The 25,545-nt window shown below is 39.1% G+C and overlaps 1 pseudogene; it reads right to left on the reverse strand.

The window, feature by feature from the left end:
* Window positions 1-9,375, reverse strand: part of LOC143406425 (histone deacetylase 1 pseudogene) — a 61,942-nt pseudogene extending 52,567 nt beyond the window's left edge.
* Window positions 9,376-25,545: the final 16,170 nt, after the last annotated feature.

Consider the following 25,545-nt stretch of genomic DNA (forward strand, 5'->3'; position numbering starts at 1 on the left):
AAAGGTACAAAAGAATAAAAAAAAAGAGTTCATAATTACGTATATAGTAGGGATTTCAAAACATCAGGATTTCAAAACATGTATAATAATACATGTGCTACAAAAAGCAAATTTTAAAACTTATATAAAATAAATAAATTTCCAGAAAAATGTGTATATGCCAATTTGAATCGGGAAGCTATTGAGAACTTAAAGAATAATAATAAAAGAAGTTGAGATAGTAATTAAATCTCCCTCCATTCACTTATTAACACCAACCTCCATTATTTTCACCATGAAAGTGTCAAAGTCACCAGGCTTCTGGCCTAGATGGTTTTAAGAAGCAAGCTTTACCAGGCTTTTGATGAACAAAAGATCATCATCTGATAAAACTACTTCATGGAATTAAAATAGAGGGAAAGCTACTTGTTTTTGTGATACTATAGTCTTGATATTCAAACCAGATAAGATCAAAATAAAATTGTAGATCATTTCATTCATGAGTACCGATGTAGAGACTCAAGGTAACAGACAAGCAAGTGGAAGGATACACACACACACACACACACACACACACACACACATACACACAGACACACACTCATACTCTTGCATATATAATGTCAAGTGGCAATTAGTCCAACAATATTAAGGATAGCTCTACATTAGAAAATCTAATCATGTAATTTATCATATTAACAGGTTAAAAGGAAATACCAAATGATAGATGGAGAAAAAGATGATAAAAATGAATATACAAAATTCTACATTATATATTAAATAATATATGTTATTTATGAAAATGTAAAATAGTAATTCTTGCTATTAGAATATTATAAGATTATGGAGACCCTCAGCAACTTAGTAAGCCTGTCTCAAAATAAAAAAATATAAAATAAGAAGGACTAAGAATCTAGCTTAGTGGCAAAACATTCTGAATTCAATCCCTAAATTATAAGATATAAAATATTATGTATTAAAAGCTAGCCAATTGGAAAGAAAAGGAAACTTACAAAATTGTTTATTAATATTAAGAATTTATAGCAAGTCTACTTAATAGTAACACTTTATGAGAATTCTGACTTCAGTAAAAAGAAGGCAAATTTTAATCATTTATGTTATCATCTTACTAAAAATCAAACCAATAAATTAGAGATAAAGATTAGCGTACGAAAGGAATAGGAGTTTTTTTTTTTTTAAAAAAAAAACTGGATTGAACCTAGATGCACTTAACCACTAAGCTATATCCTATCCCTTTTTATTTTTTTTACTTTGAGACAGAGTCTTGCTAAGTGCTAAGGCTGGCCTCAAACTAGTGATCATCCTGCCTCAGCCTCCTGAGTTACTGGGATTACAGGTGAGTGCCACTGTGCCCAAAAAAGAAATGTTTTTAATTGCAGACAATGTAATTTTTTCTTTAGAAAATTGAATAAAATCTGAAGACTAAAAGATATATTAGAGTTCAACAAATATCAGATTCAAGTTCAAGGTAGAAACATTAGTTATCTTAAACACCAGAAATATCAAATGGAATATATGATAATTATAACATAGGATACAAAGGGGTAGATTCAATAACAGATATTTAATGTCTTTATGAAGAAAATTACAAAGAAATTGACCAGTGCAACAAAAGAGGTCCAAGCAGTTGTGGAAACTTCATATGTGACACAGTAGTGTCTTACTCAGCTTTCCATCACTGTGACAAAATACCTGAGATAAACAATATAAAAGGAGGAAAGGTTTATTTTGGCTTAGATTCCAGAGATGTCAGTTCATTGTTGTTTGACCCCACTGCTTTTGGGCCATGGCAAAGCAATATGGCAGAAGCACATGGTAGAGGAAACCTGTTCACCTCATGGCAACCAGGAGGCAAAAATAGGGAGAAAGAAGGTGCCAGGGTCCCAATATCTCATTCGAGGGCACACTACAGGCAACCTAGCTCCCTCTAATAAGGTCCAAACTTCATTTCCTAAAGTTTCTACCAGCCCCCAATACACCATCAGCTAGGGACTGAGATTTGAGGGACATTTAAGATCCAAACTATGACAAGTAGTATTATAAATTAGTGGCAAACAATATTTTTGGAAAAGCTATTTGGAAAAAAATATATTTTGAAAATATAATTAAATTCAAAACCTACCACATACTATGATCCAGATAGTTAAAATAAAAATATGATGATAAACAAAATGTTGAAGTGTTTAGAAAAAATAATAAAGGAAAATCTTATCACCTTGGGTTAGGAAAATATTTTATTAATAAAAAAACACTGACTATAAAGGAAAAGATGGAGTATATTAAAATTAAAAAACTTTCAACATAAGATAGAATAAATTTAAAGGACAAGCGTTAGAGTTGGTGAAGATGTTACAATGCATAGTATACACTGGAAAGGTTTAGCATCCAGAAATTATAAAAACTTCTATCTTCTCTAATAAGATAATGGGTAAAGGAAATGAATAGAAAATCCACAGATGAGGAAATGTGATGGCCAAGCATCTTAAGTAAAAGAGGTCAACCTTTCTAGTAATAAGGAATTGCAAACTAAGACAAAAACGAGACACCTTTCACAGCTATCAGATTGAAAAAGCAAAATCAGCCAGACAGCTCCAGTGTTTGAATATTGATGTAGAGACTTGTAACTCTCTTACCATTGCCAACAGGATCTCAATCAATTTGGAGCTCAATCAACTTTTGTTTGTATTTGATGAACCATCAATTTAATCAATTTAGAGATCAATTTGTCATCATTTGACAAGGTGCCTTATCTTAGCTTCTAGGGAATCTGACCCTGAGATGAGAAATGGCGATTTGCTGCGTGCTCTTGGGGGAGATGAGGAAGGGAACAGGAGGTAGGTCAGGGAAGGGCAGCAGGACGAGGAATGTGAAGTCTTCAGCATATACTTTACCCTGATCCCGGCCAGAGCTCTGCCGTGGAGTCACTCCTATAATTGTTCCTCTGGAAGCTGGGTGAGTTGGTCTCTCCTTCCTTCCCACTGTTCACCAAGTGGTCAAAGGCAGATGAGACGGAGAGTAAGTGCTGGATATTTTAGACTCCACTGACATTCAGAGGAAAGCTTCAGGTGTTCTATGTTAGATTTCACTTCTCATGCCTGCTGTGGGGAGGAGGATCCAGGAAACGGTGAGAGATTTGGGAAGAACACCAACAGTGAATCATAGACCTACACTATAATCTGGCAATTCCAAATCCCAGCACAATAATGAGAAATTCTTGCTCGTTGTGCCCTAAGAAACACGTACTGGAAGATTCACAGCAGTATTGTTGATGGTAGCAAAACACCAGAAGCAATCTGGATGAACAACAGGGTAAAAGTTAAGTACAGTGAGCTACATAAAGATCGGGAATACTTCCTAACAGAATAAATGAATATGACCGTTTCTGCATAAATACACTTCAAGAACACAAAATAGTATAGTTGAGAAAACAGCTGGCAGAATGAGAAATACAGAATGACAGACATCATTTGTAAAAACAAGAAGAACTGAAAGTATTTAGTTTTAATGGATGCATGCTTATGCAGTAGTAGAATAAGACTTGCACAGGAGAGATCAACACAAAATCGAGTACTGATCACTGGCACAGGGAGGGTAGGTGGTAATGTCTTTGTGCAAGTGTAAGAAGAAAGGCTTAACTGCTTCTGAGATGTTTTGTTCTTTAAAAGTTCTGAAACCAGCATGGTGAAATTTGCTTAGGATTGGATAGTGCGTATGGTGGTTGTTAAATGAGATTAGATGGGTGTGAGGAAGTGTGCTGAAAGAGGGTTTGAAAAGTGACAGCCACAGCATTGAATAAATAACATTACAATTAGTTTTTAAATAAGGAAAGAAATTTCTTGGAAGACCCTGAAGATGTACTAGAAAAGGCTACTTGATGAGTTTGCTTGAAATATTTCTACAGCCTTTCTGTCTTCATTTGGAGAAAGCGCATACTCATTCTTTAAGACTTGCATCAGCTGCCATCTTTAGAAACACTTCCCTGCCATCCCCAGAATGCCCCCTCATGTGTGCTTGTATAAAAGAACCTGCACAGGATAATTCACTGCTGTGTTACTTCATAATTGCGTCTTATGCGCTTGACTTTCACTTGCGATGGTGGCTGTGTTTTATTTACTTTTGTATTTCTAGTGCCAAGCATGGTACCTGGCACTTATGGGAATTTAATAAACAATTTAATTTTAAATTCTATTTCTTTCATGAGACTGACCATAAATATTGATTGACTTTTAGATAAATGCACAAGTAAGCATCTAAATAGAAATATTTGTCAGATCTTTTGAGATCTTCAGTTTGGTGGCATGAGAGAAAGTGAAGGTGTACAAGACTTTGAAGGCAAGAACCAGAATGGGGGATGGGAAGAGGGAGGGAGGGAAGACATTCAGATTGGTCAAAGTATGGCCTCTGGTGAAGGCCCTCTTTGGTTGCATGCATCCTGTTGATATGGCATCATGGCAGGAGAGCAAGGGAGAGATCAATGGAAAGACAGTTCTTTGAATATATTCTTTTGCTGTGTTCAACTTTCAGTTTAGGAGCTTAATTGGTGTTCACATATATGTGACAAGTCACTTTTTCCAATTGCTGCTTTTTTCAAGATTCTTTCTTTTTCTTTGATGTTGACAATTTTATTTTAATGTGTCTCAGGATTATTGTTTGGTTGATCTTGGTTGGAGTCTTTTTGGCTTTATGAATCTGAATGTCCCTTTATCTTATCCTGAAACTCCCAGAATCCATGTATTTGTGCAATTGATAGCTTCTTTATTTTTTCTTCACTATTTTTCATTCAATCCTTTTTCTGTTTGTTCCTTTAATTAGATAATTTAAAATGACCTCTCTATTGAATTTTCAGTTCTGTCATTATATTCCTAAGCTCCTGGACTTCTGGTTAGTTTTTTTTTTTTTTTAATGTCTTCCCTATTTAACTTCTCTGTTAATATGTGGTTTTCTTAATTTTCTTTTATTATTTATCTGTATCATATTGCATCTCATTGAACTTCTTTAAATCAATTATTTAAAAATTTTTCAGGCATTTCACAATCTCCCTTTTCTTTGGGGTCAGTTATTGGTGGTATTATATGTGTCTGCTTCTTTGTTATCTATATTATCTAGTTTTGATGTTGTGCATTTGAAGGGAGCAAATGCCTCTTTACCAACTGGTTTTGGCTAATAAAGACCTCTTATTTCATAGACTCCTACCTGAATCTTGAAGCATCTACAAAAGCACATTTATTTGTTCATACGTGAGTGAAATCATCGCTTGTTTGTGACGATATGAGTGGGGGCTTTCTTTTTCATAATTTTGCTCCAAGGATATATTTTCATAGTTTATTCAACTGTATTTAGCCCTCAATTAGATCTTGGGCTTAGAGTGGCCCCAGATCACATATGGAACTGTTATTTCCTGAAAGAGCTTCTTTTTCTCTTGCTTTTCACTTTGTGAACATCAGCTATGGTAAGTGTAATTCTAATGTTGAATGTTAAATATTTCCCATTCAAAATGCCCTCAAGTGCAAGCCAACTTGGTTTGTAAATGAAAACAAACAAATACCCCCCCACCACCACCACCAAAAAAATCCCAACTGTTTCAATACTGAAGGAAAATATGGCTGTACTAGATATAATAAAATATACAATAGTACATTGACTACAAAGAGGCAGCCTTCTTAGAGATGAAAAATAATCACCTAACTTTGGTCCTACAGTTTGACTAAGGTCTAACCCCTGAGTGGGTTCCACTAGCATTTTTTTCACAAACCCTAAAATACTGATATTGATGCTCAGAGAGGGTTGTTCACTTAGGCCGCGCAGGGCATATGGGCCGAGTTGGGATTTGAACTTGTTTCCCTTTCTTTCTCTTGTCATATCTATTTCCTCACCCAGATTATAGAGCAAAGGTTCTATAATATGATCTACGTTGTCAGTGTCAGGGGAGAAGCAACGCACAGGTTTTTCTAGGTTCTGATTGCAGCACGTTTCTGGAATGATCTAACATAGGGGACCAGTTACTGGATTCACTGCATATAAAACTCTAAACTTTTATTTCTGCAAAACAATCAATTCTTTAGACGCCACCGTTTCCTTGATGGAATAGCTTCCTAAAGTATGTTTCTGTTCCCTTTGGGGAGGACAGTGGATTCCCTGAAAATAAAATAGGCCTGCCACTTGAAATGACCCAGTGGCTTAGAACAGAAGTGTTTATTTCTGCAATTTGTTTTTCCCTTGTGTTCACTGTGGTCATCTGGGTTTAATATCCTGGGTGGTGGGAAATAAAAGGCCATGTGTATTTTTCCTTGAGATGTTCAAATTTGAATTTCCTGCTGTGAGTGTTCTTGCTGCTCCGTTTAAATTAGAGCAGGATGAACTTCTTGAACTGTCACCAACTTGGCCACAGGCTGACTCCAATGCCTCCTGCAGGGAAAGTTCCTTGAGGGGACAGCATGAAATGTCTCTGCAGGAGAGATTAAATGGTTTAATAATGTCCTATTAAGCCCACAGCTTCTAAACAATACCGAGCCTTTCAATAATACTTGTCACCCCAAAGCTCCTATTTAAGTGATTTTAATCTCAGATAAAAATTTTACTGTTAGGAGACTAGCCACATTATCACTTTTTAACTTTTTTAAAGTAAGAGATGAAGCTTTTGTGAAATTCTCATAAGTCATGTTACAATGGTTGCTTGTGGGGGTAGGAGAAGAAAGGGGTAAGTTTTGAGAATAATGGGAATAAATAAGAATAAAATATAACAGTCATGAATCAACCAACAATGGCAATGTGCTATGAATTTAGGATGTTTGATTATTTCAACTCTCTGAACACAAACTAAAAAAAATAAACAAGTAGGAGACGATAAAACAAGGTAACACCCCAGGTCTCACCGTAACAGAACATCTCTGTGTTGTCTTCAATCCAATAAATAAATAAGGTTTCAAAAATAAATGCAAAATTTCATGGGGGTATCAACAGAGATATTCCAAATAGATTTTAGCTTGATTTCAAGCCAATGTGTTTTAAAGCTCTTTAGATGTTCCTTATTTCTACTTAGAGTGATTAGCTATATTAGAGTCTTCTTCAAAATACTCTTAATACTATTATCATAATTGTATGGATTAGATTAGGTGTCCCCCCAAAATTCATGTGTGAGATAGTGCAAGAATTTCAAGAAGTGAAATGATTAGATTATGAGAGTTGTAACCTATGCAGTGGATTAATCCACCGATATAGATGAACTGGATGGTCACTGCAGGTAAGGTGTGGCTGGGGGAAGTAGGTCACTGGGGGTGTGCCTTTGAGGCTTATATGTTGTCTCTGATGGGTAGAGCTCTCTCTGTGCTTCCTGTTGCATGTCCTGAGCTGCCTACCATTACCTCACCTTGGGCCCAGTGGTATGAAGTTGGTCAACGGTGGACTGAACCTCTGAAACCATGAGCCAAAGTAAACTTTTCCCCCTCTATCTACTTCTTTTTTGGGAGGGGGTATAGAAATGTACCATTTTATTACAAAGTCTCACAAAAATGAAAATAGTGTCTTAGAAAGGAAGGTAGACTACCGACCTTCACCTGTGGAACTGGGGGAAGACAGGGCAGTGGGAGTTTCTTGGCTCTCTTGAGGCCAGAGGGAAGGTAAGAAAACAACCAATGGCTGATGTTAGGAGTCTGAAAAGTACAGGGGTCCCTGAAGACCCACCCATCCCTCCTAGAACACTTGGTAAGGGCACCTTTCCAAAGCCACTAAACAGACCCTTGTCATTTTAGGATTTTTCTTATGGTTACCTCCCTTCCACCCAGGTCTGCACTGTAGATGGTTCAAAAGACTTAAGGAGGGATGGGGAACAAGGCAGGTGCTGGAAGTTTCCTCAACACAGCTGCCTTGGGATCAGGACCCTGGTTCCTATCCAGTCCCTGGGGACATTTATATTTAATATATTTTATATAAATACACAGAGAAATAGAAAATATAAAAATCTGAGGGATGGAGGAGAAAGATGGGGGACTTGGCCAGAAGCCAAAGCTGGAGAAGTCTGCTCCGGCCAACTTGACCTCCTGTTTGACACCTTTGGCTTCTGGCTTCTCCTCCTTGTTTTTCTCCTCTTCTGTGACTTCTTTCTTCTCCTCTGGGTCTTTCTCTGTTTTGACTCCCTTGGCTTTTTTGAAGTTGGAAGAGTTTTTGTGGCCCCCCTCTCCTTCCTCATCCGAGTCAGAGAATTCTTCCTCACAGGCAGTTCATTTGTCAGAGGAACAGATCGAGATACACTTGTCAGGGTCTTCTTCATCCTCATCACCACTTTCTCCTCTGGGATGGCTTCCTAGGGAATGGCCTGGATTTGGACTTCAGGTGCATGGGGCAGCACCAGGTTCTCAAAGGGCCGCTGTTTTATCTTCTCCAGGTACTCATTCGTGTTCTGATTAGTCATATTGGAAGGACTGATGTGAAGCTTGAAATCTGGTCCAAAGTACTCGAAGCTGTCATTGTATGGCAGCTCATTGGGATCTCTGTGTCCAGAGCCACAGCTGTTTCGTATGTCCAGCACGGGGCCACATTACGAATGGTGTAACCACCTCCTCCCAGCAACAGCATAGGCAGGTCGGAGCTCTTAACAAATTCTACACACTTGGCATGCCCTTTGGTGGTCAGATTGAGGCAACCTAACTGATCCCCAGACAGGGAATCTGAGCCACATTGTAAGACCACCGCACTAGGCTGGAACATCTCCATTACTTTGGACATGACCAGCTTGAAAATGGCCTCATAGGACTCGTCATCAACCCCATCTCCGAGTGGGTAGTTAGCAGCATAATACTTGCCTTTGCCAGTTCCTGTAGGTCTCCAGTTCCTGGGAAGTACTCTCCATATTTATGAAAGGACACAGTCACGACTCGTCCTGTGGTATAGAAGGCCTCTTCCACGCCATCGCCATGGTGAATATCGATGTCAATATACAGCACCCTCTGGTGATACTTTGGCAGTTTCAGGATGGCCAAGACGATATCATTGATGTAACAGAAGCCTGATGCCTCGGACTTTTTTGCATGGTGCAGGACCCCAGCCCAATTCACAGCAATGTCCGTCTGCTGCTCATTAAGTTTCATGGCAACTTGCGACAGAGCCACCAGTAGACAACTGACAGAACTCAAACGGGCCATCGAATACTGGACAGTCCTCACCAACATTGAACCTCTGCTTCTGCTTGCTGTACTCAGACATGTTATCTGGACGGATGGAGCTCAAGAATCTGATGTCGTCATCACTGTGTCACTTGGTCATCTCCTCAGCACTGGATTTGTGAGGGTGATAAATTTCCATTTTTCGGTAGAGACCATAGTTAAGCAGCAAATTGTGTGCCATGTGGATGCGGTGAGGCTTCATTGGGTGGCCTTGTCCATGATAGTGATTTCCAACATCCCCGTTGTAGTAGTCACAGATTTTCCTCCTGTGCCATCTTGCTGCCTCCTGTCCCTCCCTCCATCTCAGACCTCCATCTATTCTTGTTAGGCCCTTTTGGTCACAGTGATACAAAGCTGATTAAAACAAAAGTTAAGTAATTTTAAAAAATATTTTTTTATGATCACATGGAGGAAGGGAGGAAAGGGAGAGAGGGGGAAGAAAGGGGGAGGAAGTGGGAGAGGGAGCAAGGAAGAGAGAGAGAATGGTGATATTGGATCTTTTGTACTATAACAGGCAGCATCCCACCCATGAGACTGAGGCCCAATAGCCAGACCATCTCTTAGGGGCCCCCGCCTTGCTACTGTTACAGTGGCTACTAAATTTCAACATGAGTTTCGGAGGGGACCATGGCAGGTTTTATTCAACACCACTTAATTTTGTTGTTTAAATTGTTTCAGCTTTGGCCATTGGGACTCTTTCAGTTGGCTCCTTTGACATATCCTCATTATTAATTATAGTTAATTAATTTTTAAGTACTTACATTCTTTCTGGTACTACTGGATGTGCCATGCATATTTTATATATTTCCTTCTCCAATCCTAAAATCAGGCATTTCTCTAAGGAAAAATGCTGGAGAATGAGTTTAGATCCCAAGATCTGGGTTCTGGATTTGTTCATTGCTACTGAGTTATTGTTACTTCCAGCACCTGATGGCTGACAAATAAGGATACATTCATGCATATATTCTAACCACAGCGTATGCACGTGTCCATGAATATTTCTATATGAACCACCATGTTGATATTAAGCTACACATAAGCCCTGCTGGTATCTCCACCTCTAAGCCATGAGTACCTGGATTTTCCAGACTCTCCTCTTGGTTATTTGTAACCTCCATCTCTAACATTGGAGGCCTGGCTCCTGTCATCTTGTATCCACTGACCTCATCATCCAACTGACCAATCACTGTCTTAGGATCATAAACCAATGCCTGTGGGATTCCCCACTTTATCACTTAGGCCCCAGCACCTAGTAGAGTCTGCCTTCACCCTTACACACTGTCCACTCACATGCTATTCTGCATCCTGTACCAGCGGAGACGTAAAATACAAATTGTTTGTGCCACTCAGAAGACATTTCTTAAACACCATCTTTTATTATTTTATTTGGATTCAGGAAGATTTGTTTTTCTTCATCTAGAATGTAAACTTCATTAAAACCAGGGGTCTCTAAGGAGTTTTATACATATAGACAGGGATGAAAAAATGTTTGTGGCAGCAGTCATGAGAATTACCAGAACACCTGAGCAGGCCCAGAGAGAATCTCAAACGTCTCCACAGAAGCCAAAATGCTTATCTTCATAAGCACTTTCTTTGATCTCGCCTAAATGTTAGGGTACTAATTCTTTTATTTTATAAAACTTCCACAAGATACTGGCATATCTTAATGTGTGGTTTATTTGTATCTTGCTTTTCTGATTCTAATAGTGAATTAGGTAGTGTTCTTCAGAGAAACATTATCAATGTACTTTATGTGTGCATTTGTGAAGGGAGGGAGGGAGAGAGAGATTGAGAGAGAGAGACTGAGACTCTTTTAGGATCTAGTTCATGTTGTACAGGTTGAAAATCTGCAGGGTGGAGACGCAGGGAAGAGGATATGTTGCACTTCAAGTCTGAAGGCCTCTACTAACAGAATTCTTTCTTTCTCGGGTGAGGTCAGTCTTTTGTTCTATTTAGTCCTTCAACTGATTGGATGAGGTCCACTCACATGATGGAGGGTAATGTTTTACTCAAAGTTCACAGATTTCAGGGTTAATATCAACCTAAGAACATCTTCCTGAAAATGTCCAGAATAACATTCAGCCAAATATCTGAGACTTCATGGCACAGACAAGTTGACACAAAGACCTCACAATCACAAGCAGACTCATGAAAAAAAAAAAAAACAATAATATTTTTCTCTTGTACCTCTCTCCTTCACCCAAGGGTGATTCATGGGATTTTATTTTCATTAAGAGAGAGAATTTCACTATTTGTGGAAAGGCAGAAGAAGGTCTGAAGACTAAGAGCTGGATGTTATTTGAGTTCAGAGGAAGAACATAGGCCTCCTCAACCTTGGGGATTTTAAGAGGTGGCAGGTTTCTTAATGAATGGGGTCCACATCCCACTTCCATGAAGCTCCATCTGATGGCCCCACTGGGTACTTTCACTGAAGGTTGTGCGAGCTGCAGACTGGGTGCCATGACTTGGAAGCCTGGGCTGACATTGACAAAATAGACCTGTCCCCCTTCTAACCTCACAGGAGCCTGACCCGGAGTACCTGCACCACATCCAAGATGGATTTCAGAGCAGAGGCCCTGTCCACACTTCCCAGGTGCCATTCAGATACTTAGGATTTTTGTTGAGCCTTGGGAGAGGGAAGAAGGAAGTGAAATGTGAACTATGATTGCAGTTGACTTTCTTGTCTCCCTGGTGAGTGGAACCTCATATTTAACAGGTTAGCTATAATTTAGAATAAAGGAACGGGTTGTACTTTGTTTCTCAAGGTGTGCAGCAAACCACGCTGCTCTAATAACTCCAATCTTTATAATTGTTTCTTGGTATTTTTTGGCAACTAGTTTCTTTTCAAATAACTGTAATTTTAAAACATGAGTAATCTTCCTGTGCAAAGGTCTCCCCGTGATGAGGAAAGTTAGTTGCCCGAGGCCACAGAGTGAAGAGCAGAGATAAGACTGGGACCCTGTTCCCTACTTCTCTGTCCATGTGCTTTTCCTTTGTGGGGCTGCCATAGAAATCTGGTACTTTATATCATACAGTTCAATCATTTAGAAATGCTTTTCACTTCTAGAAACTGTTGTGAACTGAACTGTGTTCCCTCAAATCCTACATTGGAATCTTAATGCCTAATGTGATCCTATTTGTGGGTAGGAGCTGTAGGGAGGGCAAAAGGGTAAATGAGGTCATACATGTGAAGTCCTAATTCAATACGGCTGAGCTGCCAGGGATGTGCCTGCGCAGGCCCATGGGGGACATGGAAAGAGGGTGTCCCTCTACAAGCTAAGGAGAGAGAGCTCAGGGGAAGCCAAACCTGCAGACACCTTGGTCTTGGACTTGCCACTTCCGAACTGTGAGGAATGCATGTTTTTTGTCTAAGTCACTGTCTGTGGTGTTTTGTAACTTAGTAAACTAATAAAGAAACCATTTTTCTTCATGTATTTTTTTAAATAACAATTTGATTAAAGGAAAAAAAATCACTCTAAACCTATCATGATAGCACAATATTTTCCTTTTTGTACAAGTCCTTCTAAAACTTTCCACAAACACATATTTTGCATGAGTCCTTTACTTACTTCTAAAACTACTGATCTGTAGTTTTAGGAGACTGGACTCCCATATCTTCAAGTTCCCCCTTAAGATACGTTGTTCTTCCGGGTGTTCTGATTGGCTAGTGTCTGCTCCTGCTTCCTGTTCTCTTCATATCTTCTCTCTGCATTTGGGGGTAGTGCATGTTGCCCTTGCCTGCTCTTTTGGGTCTGAGGCCAGCCGCTGAGATATGCCAGATGGCTGCAGCTCTATAGTCCTGGGAGCCACAGCGGTCTTAGATCCAGCTGGTAGTTCTAGGGCCACTATCTATAAATTGGAAGATACTTCTCTCTTCCTTGATGCTTTATGTGTAAGAGAAGCAGTTCTCACTCACCCAGCTTTGGTGGCAGGCAGGACCCATTGCACCAGTGACCTAGATCTCCTGTGTCTCCCACATAACAAAGAGAACAGAAGTGTAAGTTGGTTCTACGTTGAACTCAGGTGGGTATGCCCTGTCTTTCTGCCTAGGGTCCTTGGATCTCTCAAGGTCAAGCTTTCTCCAGGTTCTAAGGGTTACATCAGAGTTGGTGCTCAGCCTCTCATCTGCCTTAGAGAAAGTTCCCCTGGTAGCTCCCCCTCTCTTTCCTCCTGGACCTCTGTAAATTGACATGTTGCTGCTAATCTCCCCAGCTCTTGAAGCTGCCCGGCTCAGGAAAGACAGAGGCAGTACTTGAATATTCACCTCAGAAGTCATGCAAAGCTTTCTAGAAAAGTTTGAAAGGAACTTGTAGGACATTTCAGGCAGAGGAAATACATGAGCAAAGATGGGGAAAAATCAAAGAAATGTCCAGGGGATAGGAGATGCATATATCTGGCTATAGTTGAGGCTCCCGCACAGATATAAACCACAATCCATTTGTCTCACAAAATACATCATAAGGAACAGCTGCTTTGACAAATTCTTATATAGCGCTTGATTATAAGTACATAAATATGTGTTTGTTATATACACAAACTTATACATAAAGGTGTCCATAAAGTTCTTGTGCAGTTTGAATTTGTAAAAAAATTACTCTTACATATAAGAAATCTGAAAAAATGTGACAGAGAGAGGATTTGCCCCTATTTGAAATACTGAAATGCTCACTGAATTCAACATACCTACCATCATCTTGGATACATTTGAATATAGCCATTATTATGTACAGGGTGTATTGCCTAAAAAATATGACTAAAGATATTAAAACAAAATCTTTAACAGTTTATTTAAACTTGAATAATCATCATGTTTGTCATATTTTGCAAATTGTTTTATATGTTACACAGATGTGATTTGTTTAGGATTCAAAAGAAACCAGGTCTTTCTGTGCCCCTGGTGTTTATAGGATGCACGTGCACACACGCAAAGAATCTTCTCCCTCTCTCCATTTTCCCTCCTTTCCTCCCTGCTCTTCCTCCTTCTCCTGCTTCTCCTCTCCTTCCTCTTCCTCCTCTCTCCCTTCTTCTCTTCCACTTCTTCCTTTTTCTCTCCTATGTACAATGCTTATTTTAGCCCTCTCCAGGTGAACTGATTGATGTGGCGATTGTTGCTAGTTTGGGAGGATTCTTGCTAGTGGGAAGAACATTACCATCAATTATTACCTCCTGTCCTGCCTGTTGCTATGATCTCTTTACCTGTTTCTTTGCCTTCCATCTCTGTTTATCTGATCCCTGACTGCTGCTGACTGGAAACAGGTCACTCCTTGAAACTTCAAGTGACTTCCACTGGTTTTTACAGCAGAGTAAGGAATTTAATCTCAGCTCTGCCAACTTTGAATCAAGTAACACTTTCACTACCATATTCCGTATTCACATTTGTGAACAGATTAATTAGAACGTAAACATTCCCTTCTTAGGAAATAATTTCAACCTTATTTTTCATTAAGCTCTTAAGTTCCTATCAATAAAGAAATTGGTTGAAGAGCACAGACATTTAGTAAACCTCTTTGGATGATCCCAGCATTGGGTGAATTGAGGTTTCTCTCTTGTTCCCCAGACCTGCCTGGGGAATAATGATATGATGGAACAAACAAAAAAATCCAAATAATGGGTGCAAAGTTAGATAAGAGGAGTAGTTCCTGGTGTTCTGTTGCACAGAAGGGTGACTCTGGTAACAATATGGCATTGAATATTTCAGAGTAGAGGGAGGATTTTGAATGTTCTCACCATCAAGAACTGATAAGTATATATCTTGCTGGATATGCTAAATGCACTGATTTCATTACATGGTGTATATGAGTATCAAAACAACACACTGTACTCCATATACAATTACATGTCAACTAAAAAGAAAATAAAAAAATAAAAATTCTGATTTTAAGATTAAATTCCTTACTCTGCTGTAAAAACCAGTGGAAGTCACTGTTTACTCAGATAAACAGTCAAAAAGCACAAAAGAGAGAAGAAGAAAGTAGAAGGAATAGATTGGTGGCTTATCCATGAATGGTACATTCTCTGAGATTGCAAGGAGTGAGCGCTTCTAAGAAAAACCAAAACCAAAACAGAACTTTTCATGAATTTTGTCGTTAAAATCGAGACACACCTTTCCAAGGAGAAGGAAGAAAACTACAAACCGTGTTGTCAAGAAGTATCCTAAGTTCTAGTGCTGGCTCTTACAAAAATTGTCCGTATGTCTTTGACCACATTTTCTCTGGGCTCCCATTTCTGTGGCCACTGCCATGTACTCTAGGATGGCAACATTCTGTGGGCAAACACACAAGCAATCTTGAATTATAACTTGCAAAAGTTATCTAGGGTGCCAGTCACATCGGTTTCTGAAGTCTTACCCTTTATTAATTACTTGTTTCCCAAGGTCACTTCTGTTGGTGGGAGGGGCCGAAGCAGCAGAGGAACCCCGTGGCCCAGAATACTTCCCATTTCTTCTTTCTCACCACCAAACAGTTCCCAGGACTTGGGAACCAGATGGCAACACTTTTGAAGACTCACTAAGGATTTGAATTCTGGTTCCTATTAAATATCACATCTAAATTATTAATCTGCAGCAGATGTAAATGTATATTATTGCTTTGCATTAAACATTAATGTTGCAAAGACCAGCCTGTGGACCACATGCAGATGCAGGTGCTGGGAGACCACCACTGGTCCTCCAACTAAAATCCAGATTTGGAATCCAGGTCGTTCAAGCAAAAGTCTTTTAGAAGAAACATTTGTTGCTAAGGTTATACACAAAGAATATGAGTACTTTTTTCGAAATAAGTGATAATAACTAGCATTGGTTATGGTCTTATTTACTAAGTGCTCTTTGGATTGGTTTAAGCATAGTGATCCAATTAATCTTCCTAACATTTCTAGAAGGAAGGTATCACTACTTACCACCATCAGGGAACAACCTTTATTAAGCACCAATTATGTGCTGGGATTGTTCCAAGCAATGGGAATACAGAGGTAGGATCAAAACTTTCCATGATTTTTATGGAACTTACTTTCTTGTGGGATGAGACAGATAATATATCCCCAGACTAATAAATGAACACAAAACTTTCAGAGACTGATAAGTTTTGTGGAGTGGAGATGACAGTTATATGACAGGTAGAGACTGGAAGGGTATAATTATGTACTGGCTGGTCCTGCCAGGAGATGTTTGCTCTAAGGGTCCTAGGCCAACTCACTTAATATCAATTTCCTCACGACAACTGGACAAACACAACTCTTTAAATGCCCATTGTGTTGAAATACCAATTTGCCAGAAACTTGTTTTAATCCCCTAAGTTTTAGAGTATTTCATGTTTCTCTAAAATCATCTAAAGTAAGGTGAAATTTTAGAATGATAGTTTTCCTGCACATTGTAAGTTTTAACTGTTATTCATGCCAACAGTGTCAAGAATATTATGAATAGTTGAGTAGATTTTTGTTTTCCAAAGCATTTTCTATCGAGTCTACAGCTTTTTTCTTCTTCTCCCACTTTACATCTCTGTTTGTGCTATTCCATTTTCCTGTTTTGCCTCAGCTTGTCTCTGAATAGCTTGAAATAATTTGTGGAGAGACAAGCTGGGCAGCTCCAATATAAACACGAATATAAATTAAACAGAATAGATACGCTGCCTGGAAATAGCTGCTGTCACCCCAGCCTTCCTCCAGATGGGCCCATCCTTTTTTTTCCCAGGTTATCACCAGGAGGCTAACATTTCTATTATCTCCATTTTATACAAAAACAGCTATTTAATGGCTATATGAAGACACGAAAATTATATATATTTATGAGTATCATGTGATGTTTTGATACATGTATATACTGTGTAATGTTGGAATCATATGTTCCATAATGTTGGAATCAAACCCTCCTATCCTCAAACTTAAACAGCACCATCTTGAACTGCTCTCTTCTCTTTTGGGGACTCTTCTTTTACCCACCTCTGCCTGCCTTAGAAGCCAGTCAAGCCCCCTTTATGGATCTCCTCAGTATTCATCTCCTTTTACTTGGTGACTACAAATAATCATCCTCATGTTGCTTCAACACGTTTTCCAAGCCACTTGGAGATTGCTTTCCTTTACTGTAGAGCTTGGAATGCCAAAAACAAAACTCTTCTAACTATTCTGAAGTTAGGGTACTGGCACATGACCTAGGATCTTCCAATGAAAACACCCACAGATGTAGAAATTAAGATAAGTGTCTGGAAGGGGAAATAGGCCACAGAGAGACGAACATTTCTAACAATCATGGCGGGGAAGACATGTAAGGCAGCTGGGGTGCTGTTACCAGCACCCACCATGAGCACCCACCATGAGTGCTCCCCATGAAGTGTGGCAATGGTGGTTTCTAGCAGGTCTTGTGGCGTATGAGAATCATTTTTCTGGCTATTTTCCACCCAGCTCTATCCATCCTGGATAGTGGAATGTAAGTCGGGTAAGTGAAGTCTCACAGAGATCCTCTGAGCCACATAGTGTCTTTTACTAAATTTCTTTAAGCTTAGGCTAACTGGAGTGGATTCTGTTTTCTTTGTCTAAGAGCTCTGATCAACAAACGTGATGTATTTACCTTTTATTGAGATACTTGAGGATTAAGGTTACTATGGTGGAATAACTGACAGTGAACTCAGGAGAGAGGAACTAATTCAGACCAGGGAGGGGGGTCACCAGCTCTTTCTCCTCGTCAATCTAGTTTTCCTTCTCCTCTTTTCTCCATTTCCCTTCTTCAACACAAGCCACACTTTCCTTTCTGTAACACGAAAATCCTAACCATCATCACTTCATAGTGGTATTGTTTTAAGTTAAATAAAATGCCTAGAATAGCACATGTCCTATAGAAGGGCTTGATAATAAACATTGGCAAGCTTTCTTTGTTAGTATTAGGAGGGAGTGATTAGCTGTGTCTAAGACAGCATTGGAGGACTTGATGTCTTCAGTCTAGAAATAGCAGGTCTGGGAAGAAGGAAGTGAGATAAAGAATGTCTCTTGCTAGAGTCAGGGGCACAGAAAAGCACAGCATATCCAGGGGTTCTGTATGACAGAATTTAGCTTGTGTTAAGATCATCATTTCAGCTGGGCATGGTGGTGCACTCCTGTAACCCCAGAGGCAGAAGGATCACAAGTTCAAAGTCAGCCTCAACAAAAGCGAGGTGCTAAGCAACTCAGTGAGACCTGTCTCTAAATAAAATACAAAGTAGGGCTGGGGATGTGGCTCAGTGGTTGAGTGACCCCGAGTTCAGTCCCTGGTACTCTCTGCCCCCACCCCTAAAAAAAAAAGAATCATCATTTTATTTTTCCCATGATTTTAATTTGTGCATTATAATTATATGTAATGGTGGGATTTGTTGTTACCTTTTCATTTATGCACATGATATAATAATATAATTTGGCCAATATCATTTCCTAGTATTTTTCTTTTCCCTTTCTTCCTGCCTCCCCCTAGTCCCTTTCCTATACTGATCTCCTGTCCGTTTTCATGAGATTCCCCTGCCTAACACATTTATTTTCCATTTTTCTCTCTTTATTTGAGAGATGGCATACAACCCATATCTGAGAGAAAACATACAACCCTTCGCTTATTTTGCTTAAAATAATGTTCTCAACCTCCATCTATTTTCTTGCAAATGACACAATTTCATTTTTTCTTTAAGACTGAATAAAACTCCACTGGGTATATATACTACATTTTCTTTATTCATTCATCCGTTGACAAACATTTGGGCTGTTTCCATTGTTTGGTTATTGTGAATTGTGCTGCTATAAACATGGGTACGCATATATTGCTATTATATTCTGACATTAATTCTTCAAAATAAATACCAAGGAGTGGTTTAGCTGGGTCACATAGTGGTTGCTTTGAGGGACATCCATACTGCTCCTACAGTGGTTGTACTCATTGACAATCCAGGTGGAGACTATTGGAGGGGTTCACCTAGAATAAGTGGTGGGAAGGTAGAGTAAGGGCTGGATCACAAATAGTAAGGGGTCCTTTCATCACAAGGCATCCCTGGATCTGAGTCCCCTCATTCTTGTCAAGTTGGCAGCACATGCTCCTTCTTTGCCCAAAATTGACTCAGTTGCCTCCAATTTCTGCTGTGTCCATGACCCCCCGTTAGATACTTGGGGAAGGAGTCCTCACCTAAGAATCTAATTCACCTCTCATAAATATTGGAGAGATTAGCTAACTGCATGCTCAGACGATGACAGATGGGAAGAATTACTTTAAAAAACTGATACATATGTGCTTGCTATAGTTTGGGTCTGAGGTGTCCCCCAAAAGTTCTTGTGTTGATGCAGAACTGGTCAGATGTGGATTAACCCATTTGATGGATAAATAAGTTGAAAGGACTACTGTAGGGCGTGGCAACTATATGCAGGTGGGGCGTGGCTGGAGGAGAAGGACTACTAGGGGCATCTCCTTGGAGATTACCTCTTGTTCCTCCCACCCTGGCTCCTCATTCTCTCTGTTGGCTGAGCTAAGAAGCTTTCTTCCACCATGCCCTCCCACCGTGATCTTCCACCTCACCTCAGGCTTAGAGCAATGGATTTGGTCCACCATGGACAGAATCTCTGAAACCATGACCCCCAAATAAATATTTCCTCCTCTAAGTTATTTTTGTCAGGTATTTTGCTCACAGAGATGCAAAAACGGACGAACACAATGCTTGAAAAATTCTGGTTAACTGAATGATTTGTGCACTTGGGTTTTGCTAAATCTCCTCATGCAAATTCCCATGCACAAATTGTCAGTACACCTTGGGAGCAGCTGTGAGTTCAATAACACAACTCTAATTTTCCAGTCAGGTATGAATTAATTTTATAAGATAGTTCTAGAATCCCTTCTTTCCTCCTCTTCTTTGTCTCTGTCTACCTCTTTATCTCTGTCTTCATCTTTTATGTTAAATTCAAATTCCCCATAAAAGGTTTGGAACCAACAGCTTGGTGTTTAATCCACAATTACCTTTGTCGGTTCCTGGAAATAGTCCTTATTTCAGATGATTTACAGGGAGCTGTTAATTCCATGGGTTGGTGAAGTGCTGGTGTTTGCTTTGCCTTTTTACACCTGCCCATTTCCTGCAACTGTGCAAGTACTATTAACACAATGATTGTCAATTTTATACAAAATAATCAGTAAAACTCTAGTAGTTGTAGTAGATGGGAAACATGGTAATTTTTATGGGCCCAGGCAATCCAGCCATAATTTTTGTTTTATTTTGTTTAAAAAAATGTGTTAAAACTGAAAACATATTTTGCCAGCCACCTCTTCCCTTGCCTTTTTGAAAGTCCATATGTTCTTTGGGGAAAATATGAATTTGGTTTTATTCAAGTCTTTGCAAAATTTTGAAAGAGCTATTTGATGTGCAAGATTTGTATGTCTTCACAGATCAGATCTAAAGTCTATTCTTTGTTGCACAAAGTTCAAATCATATTTTCCCAATACTTTGAGAAAGTTATTTGGGTCAAGCCTGAGGAAGTAGATTCTCACAGCAGCAATGAATATTGAGATGTTCTTATTTTCCAAGACGCTTTAGGGGGTTGTAAATTTTGTCCACATTCAGTTTTCAAGTATCCACGGTGTGCTCTCAATTAGCATCTAACTGTTGTGGCTTTTGGGATTCCCCTTTCTATCAGGTGGAGTGGGTTTATTTTCCTAGAAGGACAATATGTTGTTCTACATAAATTATATGTTTACATATATTTACATTTACATGTGTTTATATAGACTTATATGTTCTACATAAAAGCAACTGTGAATGAAAGTAACCAATAGAGTATTACGGAGTATTTATGGACCTTCAAAAATGTACTTCCACTTGCTCTGCATTGGGTAGAAACTTGAGTATCTCAGTGCCAAGTCCAAATTAGGATCTGGTATGATAAGGAGGGGCAAGTGATTATCTCCCCTGACTTTCTTCATCTGAAACAGACTAAAGCATTGTTTTCAAAGTATGTTTTTTGGAACCTTGTCCTTTCAAAATGCTTCCTCTGGAGTTTCCTGGCTTTTACAGGTTTTACACATGAATTTTGCAGAAAATTATTTTGGATTAAAAGTATCCTAGTGCTACAAAGCAACAATATAACAATCCTAAATTTCCATGTTTTAGATTTTTAAATTTATTTGCTTTACTTTAACTTATTAAATAATTACTATGTTTCATCATTGACTGTAATGACCTAGAAGAAATGATACTTAAATAGAAACTGTGGAAATGGAAATTTGATTTTATTTGTTGATGCTAAACTATTATATCCTGGGGGACACAAGCCCCCAGGTGCTCCTGGGTTGTTTGAAACAGACTGCTGGGATTGAGAAGTGACCCACATTACAAGAACCTTTAAAATTTGATTGGTAGTACTTCCTGCATGTGCATAAGCTAAGACCTGCAGTTCCACTTTTAGATAAATGTCCAAGTGTGTGTGTGTGTGTGTATGTGTGTGTGTGTGTGTGTCAAAAGACATTGGCAAGAATGTTCATAGCAGCGCCATTTGTAATAACCCTTAATTGGAGACTTCCTAAATATCCACCAGTAATGAATGTTGAATTTTCACAGTGGAAATTACTCACAATGAGCAACTATACACAACAATATAAGCGACTTTCATAAGATTTAAAGAATTTATAACCATGGATTAATTTATAAAATGCAAAAGATAGACAACAGCTTCATGACCATTGTGGGAGGAGATGGAAAAGCAGGAGGGGACCAGGAGTAGGAGCATCTAGGATAAAGATCATGTACTGTTTCTTCACCTGGCACTGGTGACACACACACATTCCATTTGTGGTCAGTGTATTAAGCTGTACATATGACAGGCATTTTTCTCTATGCAGATGATATTTATTAAAATAAAAAAGCTCAAAAGAAAATAACATCAACAGCTTTTTATAGCATTTTATATAATGGACAAAAGGGCACGTATTACATTTCAAGGTATTAAGTTGAAGTAATCCTGGGCTAAAGGGATTTACCTAATCATACAAACAATCACCTGTCACCTTTGCTCCTATGGATGTGGGCTGCTGCAATTCTTTGAAGGTGCTGTTTAAACTCTTACTTTACTTGATAAGATTTTCTTGTTGACTGTTTTAAACACAACTTCTAGAGCCTTCTGTTTCTCCCCAGGAAGGGTTGACTGCTAGTGGAATTTGTCTCTTGTCCCAGGTAACTATAAGCAGAAAAAGTACAGAAACTAATTATTTCCAGGCAATGAACAAAAGGCCTTTGCAGGACTGTGATAATTAAGGAAAACAGACCTGGGGAGCCCTATGACTGCCTCAGTAGTTGCCTTGAAATGGGTAACTGAAGCAGGATCAGTGGCCTTATGGAGTGAAATAGAGTTGAAGTTCAGAGATATGGAGGCAGCTAAAATTTGAGGGGAAGCATGCTTGAGAGAAAGTACCTGCAGGGAGGGAGGAGAAACAGTGAGAGAATCTTAGATTTACAGATGGGTCCTCTAAGTACAAATTTTATGTGCCTGTAGGAAAGCAGTGAGCTGAAAAGTTCTGAAGTTCAAGAGGAATAGTTGTCATTCCCACATGCCATGGCTGATTATTCCAGGGCATTTGGCAAAGTCCTCAGAAGGGTCGTACCTTAATAATGGGGTTAAGCCCCAGAACAGAGGTTGTTCTGAACCTGCCCTAGCAAAACTCAGAGGCCAGGAGGAGAAGGCTACGGTGGAAGCAGAGACCGGAGTGATGTGGCCACAGCCCTGGACTTCCAGCTGCCACCAGAGACTTAGAGTGGCAAGAAATGGCCTCTTTCCTGGATTCCCCAGGAAGAACAGACTCACTGATAAGACTTTATCCCCACAAGACTCATTTTGTACTCTTTCCTTCAGAGCCGCAGGAGAGCAAACTTTATTGTTTAAGTTACAAAGTTGTTGGTGATTCATTACAGCAGCTATAGGGAAAAATACAGGAGCCAAAATAAGGTTCAACAGTTTTTCAGGGAAAGCAACAAAATCTAGCACCTAACAAGGTTAAGAATACTATGTCTGAAACCCAATCGGTAACTTCTAGTCATGTGAAGATATAGACATATATGATCCACAATGGGAAAAAATATATCATTAGATAGAAATATATCCCTTAAATGAGAGACAATGGAATGAGTAGACAAGATTTTTAAAACTTATTAAAATTCTTCTAAGTATGCTCGAGGATATAACATTTTAAAAAGCTTGAATATCGTGAGGAGAAAAATGAAAGAGAAAAGGAGCACAGATGTAATTTTGGAAGGTGACACAGTAAAATATCCACTAGATAGGATAAAACAATCCAGGACTAGATTAGATATTACGGAAGGAAATAGCAATGAATTTGAAAACAGCAATAGAAACTATATACATTGAAGTATAATAAGAAAAATAATGGGGTAGAGGTTGGGGGAGGAAGCCGCGATGAGCTGTGGAAGATTTCAGGTAAGTTCATACATTTAATCATAGTCTCAGAAGAAAGGGAAGTCAGAAAACTATCTGAAGAAATAATGGCTGAACATTTATTAAATTTGATGAAAACTACAAACTCTACAGATCCAAGCAGCTAAAAAAATATTAAGTAGAAGAAAACATATTGACAGCCTCACAAAACTACATCAAAATTAAATTATAGGAAATCACTGAGAAAGAGAAGAATCTTCCATGGAGATAGGGGACAAAAATACCACATTGCTATAGAGGGACAAAGATAAGAATCACAGAAGATTCTTGTCACCAGTGCTGAAAGGAAAAAAAAAATGTATGCTTGAATTTTCTAACCAGTAATGTTCTGTTTAGAAAAGGAAGGCAGAATAATGACTTTTTCTGATAATCAGCATCTGAGAAAACTTGTCAGCAGCATACCTGCGCTATAAGAGATGTTAAAGAAATCCCTCAGGCAGAAGGAATAGGAAAACAAATTGCAGTGTGGATTTAGAGAAAGATGAAGGGTACCTGAAGTGGCAAACATGTGGGTAAATAGAAAAGACATTTCTTATTATTTTAAAGTCTTTTAAAAAGACAACTGAACTCCTTAAGACAAATAAACAACAACTCCAACAAAAACCTAGGAATAAACCCCGAACCGACTGATCCACTTGAGCCAGTTAAGCATGTTATAAGTCCATACCAGGGACAACAAATGTTACCGCTACCTTGGGTGAGAGAGATCAAATTCCTCAGGTCTGAAGTTTGTGTGTGAGTTTAATTGCAGGTGAAGAAAATTAACTCCTGTGCTTCCTAGAGCCAGTGACTATCAGTGCTGCACAGTGGAGCCGACATGTCCAGGAGTATCCGGCTTGGCCACCAAAAGGCAGGGGGAATGCTGCTGTGTATTCCTGTTCATTCTTGCTTCTTGTTTTTTACTGCACAGATGGTGGCCTGGAGGCATGGCTGGCTCCCTACCTCTGGCAGGTGTGGAGGAGGGCCTAAGGTTGTGATAGTGCAATGAGACATGGTGTCCTTGTGAAGGCAAGACCCAGATAGCTGAATCAGAGTCACCAGGAATCACACCGGGCAGAAGGAATCTGATGAGAAATTCTGTTTCAAATGGACACTAGGCACAGGCCTTGGAGTCACTGCCGATTTGGAAGATTATGGCGGTATCTTATTTGGTTCCTAGGGTTGTTAGCTTGGTGTTAGGATAATTTAGAAGTTTATCTTTAGTTCTAGAATATGCTAGCTAATCTGTGGTGATGGGAAAGCAGATCAGGGGTGAGTACGGAAGGAGTAGAAGGAGGAATGTCAGAGAAACCCAAGGAAACTAACTTTGGGGCAGGGGCCAGGTTCAACTTGGGAAAATGGATGTGTTCCTTCTCTTGGTTGTGATGATCTTTTCACAAAGGTACACATATGTCAAGATTTAACAAGTTGAATCCATTATGCATATGTGGTTTATTTTATATCTTAATAGAGCTGCTTTTTAATCTTATGCTACTTAAGTGATTAACATTGTGTCCCAGAGACAGCTGTTTATACCTTCAAAAGGCAAAGGCCACTCCTTTGGATTAGACTTGGTATCATATTGAAAGTTGCAAGTTTGAGATGGTTTAATGGACATAAGAGGCAAATCAGTAATTTAATTCAGGGATGCTAGTAAGTTCTAGAAGGTGAGGGGAACAGATTTTAGATCCCCATAAGGGGAGAGGCAGCTCTTGTCTGATTTTCTGTTCAGGCTTCCTTTAGTGACATTTTCACATTTCCAGCGATCTAGCTGGCTGGATCTCACCTCTCAGTCTCCACTGTTTGTTGACCTAGAATGAGCACAGGCAGATCACATGCAGATACAGAATATTCACACATTTAATTATTTTTCAGTTAAAGATGGAGCTGTTTAGTTTTTTTTTTTTTTTTTGACAAGACTACTGCAGTGATAAACAATTGGAAAGTTGAATTTACATTTCATTGTTTTTTCAGAATAACT

Source organism: Callospermophilus lateralis, chromosome 8 (genome assembly GCF_048772815.1).
Source record: "Callospermophilus lateralis isolate mCalLat2 chromosome 8, mCalLat2.hap1, whole genome shotgun sequence".
Classification (NCBI taxonomy): Eukaryota; Metazoa; Chordata; class Mammalia; order Rodentia; family Sciuridae; genus Callospermophilus; species Callospermophilus lateralis.